Genomic DNA, 5,988 nt, shown 5'->3' on the forward strand with positions numbered 1-5,988 from the left:
TTCAAGGAAATACTAGGGAAAAAGTGATTTTTCAAGCTATTGCTAATCTAATTTTATAGCTCTTACGGAAAATGAGAAATATTGTGCTTCATGGTGGTAATTATACCACAAGTAAAGTGATTTGGGACATCAATAGTATTGTTTAGAAATTTATGAAGTTGAAGTTTCAATATACTATTGTCCCCTCCACTTGGCCTCATATGAAGCCGAGCGAGGAAAAAAAGGAGGAAAATTACGTGTGATGACAGAAAAACCGCTATTTCCTTGCTCTATTGGATGTTTTTTGTCACGACTCGATTTCTCAGGTCATGATGGTGCCTATTATGACCCACTAGTAGGCAAGCCGACTCATATCCTGAAACTGCAAGTACTAGAATTTCAGGGTAGAAGACCAGCAATCTAATCTAAAACAGTAACGCAATAATTAGAGTATACAATGAACGGGCGAAAGAAACTAAATATGTATATACAACAAAAGGATCCTTCCCAGAACCTGAAAGTCATATGTATAGAGATGCTAATAAAAGAGTACAAGTCCCGAAAGTGGACCACGGAAATAAAGTTGTCTCAAAAAACAAAAGACAAGCAAAATGTATATATAGAGAGACGGGTAAATCCAGGACGCAATGTGCTCACCCTCGACTCTGATCACGATCGTAGCTGGCTCGAATCAACGTCGATAGCTAGTACTCAGACCTGTATCACAAAAATAGATGTAGAGGGTAGTATGAGTACCAAAATAATAAATACCCTGTAGACATCATAGGCCGACTGAGAAAGATAAGCAAAAGTAAACTGAAATGCGAGTAAAAGACCACTATCAAAAGGCATGACAAGAATTAAATGTGGATATGTACACGAGCATACTAGCAAACAAAGAGAAAGAATCTAACTAACTTAGGTGGGCTTCCATAAACCCGAAGGGTACGCTCATGCACAAATAAAGAGTAACCACCTACACAAACTTCCATAAACCTGACAGATGCAAGAATAGCAGAAAGAAAATGAACAAAATCAAAAAGATTTCAATAATATCACCATTTCCCGGACTTGAACCGAACCTTTTCCAAACTCTAACATCTCAACCCACAGCCAAGAGTAGATGAAGAATTAACCCAAAAATCATCAGGGAATTAGGAATTTAACCACGTGCAAGCTGGACCACAGATTATAATCGAGGAACTGTAGCTAGTGAGTCGACATGAATAGTCTAGACCACGGACTTTAACTGGGTAACTGTAGCCAAAGGTCGAGCACGGGTAAGCTAGACAGCAGACTTTAACCGGGTATCTGTAGCTAGTAAGTTTGGACACAGGTAAGTTGGACTGCGGACTTTAACCGGATATCTATAGCTAAGGGGTCGAATATAAGTAAGCAGGACCACAGATTTTGATTGGGTATCTATAGCTAGGGGATCGGACCGAATTAAAATCAGCAACCAACCGTGCATCACGGGGAGCATCCCCAAACCAAGTGTTATCAATGCATCACTACAACCCGAACCAAATATAACCCGAGTTGCTAAGAAAACATCAAAAAATCAAGAACCGAGAGATACAGGACCGATAGTAGAATAGGATATTATGGAGGTAAGGTCACATGCTGAGTTACTGCCTAGCTAAGGCTCAGATTATTAGACTCAAGTCTGTTATATCAATCTACAAGGAGTTAACCATCCGAAATGACGTCGGAGAAGGTCTAAGGCCCAACGACACCGAAATCGCGCAAGTCTAAGGCGGCACTAGTCTAAGCATAGACTAAGGCCAAATATTCTTCCAAACATATTACCACAAGCACAACATTCATTATAGGATAGGAACAACCAACAACCATAAAAATCATGCTAACACAGTCCAACAATTACCTGAAATAAGACCTAGGATATGGATTCTAGAAATTTAGCATTCTTGACACCAAGACCCCTCCAAAATCATACAAATCAATGTACAATTGCCTAAACATGCTCAGTCTTATGAGGGAAAATCGTAGCCTACCTGAAGTCGACCACGCGCGCTCCAACTCATAAAACCAGAGTTTTTCCCTTCCAAGAGGCCTCTAATTGCTACCACGCTATCAACAATGGAATCATAATGTTAATACGATCGTTATAACACTAAAATTATCAAATTCGAAGACGAACAAATTTTGAGGTCTAAAACGAGAAATGTGGGACCCATGTCTGAAATTCCAGAATTGACCCCAAAAATAGGATCTAAACATCACCCCAAGCTCACAAATCAAAATTATAACACAATTTAGGGTGGAAAACTACGTGAGACGAGCATGCAACTAAAATTCACAAAGTTCAAACTAAAAGATGAAAATGCGCCTTCTTTGTTCAGCTATAACTCGAGAAAGAAACTCTACCAAACCAAACAAATTATATTATGACGTTCCTTGCAAAAAAACCCCAAAATCTAGCCTAAAAAATCACCAAAACAGAGTTAAATTGGCCAAGTTACAATTCTCCAAAGTTCAACAATTATTAACTTCGCAAACCATTAGAGCAGTAGCTAAATACGAATTTCTTACCTCACACAAAGCTTTCCCTCGCGTTTCTGAGCTCACCACTAGATTCCCCATGAAAAACTCTTGAATTTGGACCTTAGAATCACCTATTTTGAGCTTAAAATGAAGGAGTTATCGAGGTTTGAACTTTGAAATATAATCTGAAAATCGTCTTTGATCTATATTAAAAGACCAGGACATTGGCCTACGTGAACGCGGCTACAGTGCTCCGCGAATGCGGAGGCCAAGAAACTTGACCTTCACGAATGCGACTAGAGGCCCATGATTGTGGAGGCCAAAGACTCAAGCCTCCGCGAACGCGGCCAAGGACCTGCAATCACGGAGAGTAATTTTGCTGCACTAGATATCAGCTAAAAGCCGAGTTTTTCACCAAGTTCAAATACTCTGACGGAGTGCACGAAATTCGTTCGGAATCCTGTACGCGCAAACGAGATATGCTACCCTACCAAATTTGACATTTCGGACTCAATGGTGCAGTCAAAATTTCCATAAGAGGTTGCTACAACTAAAAGTGGGTCCCACACCCAAGGGACATTTTGAACCAAATTCCACAACGGGCCTTAGGATTAGACCGGAAGCGTCGGGAAGCTAACGAAGGGTCATTCTAGACCAAACTCGATATTTTGGAAATAACTGCGCTATCAGAATTTTCATCCGAGCGCATTTTCCAAGAATGTTGACCAAAGTCAACTATAGGCCAAATTTCAAGGGCAAAAGCGACAAATGGTCTTAAACTCGTATCGATTGCCTCGATACTCGTGCTAACTATGCTACTATCATAATGTGTTCATTCCAAAGCTGATGGAACCGTCCGAATTTCATTCTAAGGTCACTTTCCTGAAGTTGTCGAAAGTCAAGTTTTCAATTTATAAAAGATCCAAAACAGGGAAACGGGCCTAAAACCCAAACGAACGATCAGGCGGCAGAACAAATAGTGTCAGTAAGTCATAAATGACTTGGGGTCGCTACAGAAATGCGCTAAACGATGGAATGAATGCTTTAATTCAAAAATAACCTGGATGTCATTATATTTTCAGACGTAGATTTATTTTTAAATGGTGATGGTGGAAATGTAATACACATGGAGCTTCCAGAGGTAATCCTGGGCCTAAAGTTGCTGCCTTTTGTATCAAAAATCATGAAGGAGATCTGGTGTTTTTTAAAGGTTGAGAATTCCTGATTCTACTAATATAATTACTGAAGCTATTGCTATTAGAGAATGTTTTCTATGCTGTTTGGAAAAAAAAAATTCAAACATTATAATTGAAACTGATTCTTTGATTTTGATACATATACTAAATGGAGAGTGGCAAATACCTTTGAATGTGACAATGGAGGTCAATTCCATCAACAGATTAAGAAATTTCATGTCAGTAAGAGTACAACACTCCTTAAGGGAGGGAAATACTCTTGCTGACTTTTTTGTTAACCTGGATTTTGCCGGTACATATGAATTTAGATCTTTTCAGGAGGTTCCAAATACAGCCAAAAGAGTTATCATCTTAGATAAACAAAGTACACCACAATTTAGCTAGTTTGTTTCGAATACACTTTACAGATGATATTAATGAATAATAAAGGTATATTAGATGATAAAAATTGCTACACATTATATGATATCTGAATGAAATTCAGTTGGTTGATATATCATGCACCTGGTGAGGTTTGGGGTATTTCATATGGTATAAAATCAGGACTCATAGATTGTAGCAGTTAAGTTAATTAACATCTATAGTAGATTTATTATTTCACAATCCACATAGCAGAATACTTTCAAAATTAGTTATTTCGATGGCTCAGTCCAGCAGAGAAGACAGAAATTTGCTGGGTTTCAACAGTGTACCCGACTGGTTACTCAAGTTCAGAAATACTTTGCACAAGTTGTACAATAGTGCAAATCCCAGTAAATCTTTAAGGATTTAAGCATTGGTAGTGGTATTAATCCTAGTTTTGGGGTTCAACCCACTAAAGTTTAGATGTAAGAAGAGGAACTAATTTCAACTAACCTGAGGTTAAATTGATGGATTACCAACAATATTCCATCCTCGAAATCTACACGAACCTGGATCCACATCGAATCTATGAGAAGAAAGTTGAGCAAAAAGAGTATTATCATTTATGAATAGATGGAGATGACATTTAATTGGAAGTTAGTAGGCAGAATACCAAGGTGTTTCAAGATTGAAGAATACTTACACCTAATTGAATTGAGCTTCAATTCCGATTTGGTTGAGATAGAGGACCGCTCCGGGAAGAGAGGTGCCGCGGCTAAGGCACTCTTCAGCTTCCCACTTTCCTATTCTTGTTTTTTGTTATTTTTTATTTCATTGATTTTCTATTTTATTAGGTTTGATTTTAATTTATTTTGGTGGGCTTTACATTGGGTCTACCCTTTTTTTATTGTATATATTTGTTCTTTTTTTAATAAATCTAACCCATGTGGTCTTTGATTATTTTTTTAAAAAAAAAAGTATTCAGCCAAATGCTTTAAGATAATGAAAATTATTGACTTTTGATGAGTCCACCAACATGATTAAAAACAGAATAATAGCAGCCAACATATAATACTACTATACAACACATTTAAAATGAACCCCTACAAAAATATATTTTAGCAGCCTAAATCATCTTTGACCAGTCTGAACTATCTCATTCCTACAACTAGAAAAGAAATGAAAATACCAAAATAGAGAGTATGGACAAACTAAAAATTTGAAGGCACGTTTGAATCCTTGTGTGTGAAAATATATCGAATCATGTTTTTATTTATGTTAAATAGACATTTACTACTTTGATTTTTTTGCCTAGCCTAAGACCTTAGAAATATGATGAGGTATTCATAATAACTTATTGTGCGGAAAATACAATTAAATTATGGATATGATTTGAAATTGAAATTTTGTTTGAATATATAATTTAAATTTTAAAAAAATATATTTTAAAACATAAAAAGCCTCATAATTTAAAAATTATTAAAACTTCTCCAACAGTTAAACAATTTTACCAAATAAACAAATCATGTTCATAAAAAAGATATCAAAACATAGGAAGATGTCACATTAATAAATCATATACCTCCATATTATTTTTATAAACCAATAATTGTGATTACATGTTATTATAAACTTTCAAATAAGCACAATTATACAAAGACCCACTAGTTAACAAAAGTGGTAACTAGTAATTCTTCAATATAATCATTCCACGTGTTATAGATTATCTCTTCACATCGAGCAGAGGTCTTTTTTGTAAAATTTAAAATGATGATTATTTTTTTTGCAAAATATAAACTTATGAGTTAAGTTTTACATTTAAGAACATTTGAAATCATAATTTCAAACCTACGTTTTAGAGATTTTGAAATTTAAAATCATAATTTGAAATTAAAATTAAATTTTGTATTAATTTTATAAATAAACACAAATTTTAAATCAAAACTTAAAATTGAAGTCCCAAAGA

The 5,988-nt window shown here is 35.7% G+C and overlaps 1 long non-coding RNA gene across 1 annotated transcript; it reads right to left on the reverse strand.

Moving 5' to 3' along the window:
• Window positions 1–493: 493 nt before the first annotated feature.
• LOC129889193 (uncharacterized) lies at window positions 494–4,880 on the reverse strand. The gene is made up of 4 exons (XR_008766843.1): window positions 4,696–4,880; window positions 4,536–4,608; window positions 1,995–2,070; window positions 494–696 (listed from the first exon to the last, which is right to left on the reverse strand). It is a non-coding gene; the product is annotated as an uncharacterized LOC129889193 (long non-coding RNA).
• Between the last annotated feature and the right edge of the window lie 1,108 nt (window positions 4,881–5,988).

Source organism: Solanum dulcamara, chromosome 5 (genome assembly GCF_947179165.1).
Source record: "Solanum dulcamara chromosome 5, daSolDulc1.2, whole genome shotgun sequence".
NCBI classification, from domain to species: domain Eukaryota; kingdom Viridiplantae; phylum Streptophyta; class Magnoliopsida; order Solanales; family Solanaceae; genus Solanum; species Solanum dulcamara.